Source organism: Octopus bimaculoides, chromosome 2 (assembly GCF_001194135.2).
Source record: "Octopus bimaculoides isolate UCB-OBI-ISO-001 chromosome 2, ASM119413v2, whole genome shotgun sequence".
NCBI classification, from domain to species: Eukaryota; Metazoa; Mollusca; class Cephalopoda; order Octopoda; family Octopodidae; genus Octopus; species Octopus bimaculoides.
In genome coordinates, this window is record NC_068982.1 from 173,855,431 (window position 1) to 173,855,828 (window position 398).

Consider the following 398-nt stretch of genomic DNA (forward strand, 5'->3'; position numbering starts at 1 on the left):
TATTAACCTCTTAAAGGGATGATTTCATCCAAAAAAACATTGGTTCTACACCTAATATTTCAGGGAAATAAAATTTCGCTAAATCAATAGGTTATGCATATAATCAGTATTCAATTAATAGAAGAAAAGAATAGGGAGGTTTGAAAGTTAATAACTATTTATTAATAAAGTGATACTACATACTTCCTATAGCTGTTCCAATTGCGTTCATTAAATAAATTACAAATTTTGCTTCAAATTTGCATTTATAAGATATGGGCACAATATCATCTTCAAAAGGAATATACGATAAAAGATTACATGCTGACCTCTTAGTTCATACCGGCAGACTAAATATGTTTAAGGCATAAATTCGTAATTTAGTTAATGAGCACAATTGAAACAGCTGTAGGAAATAT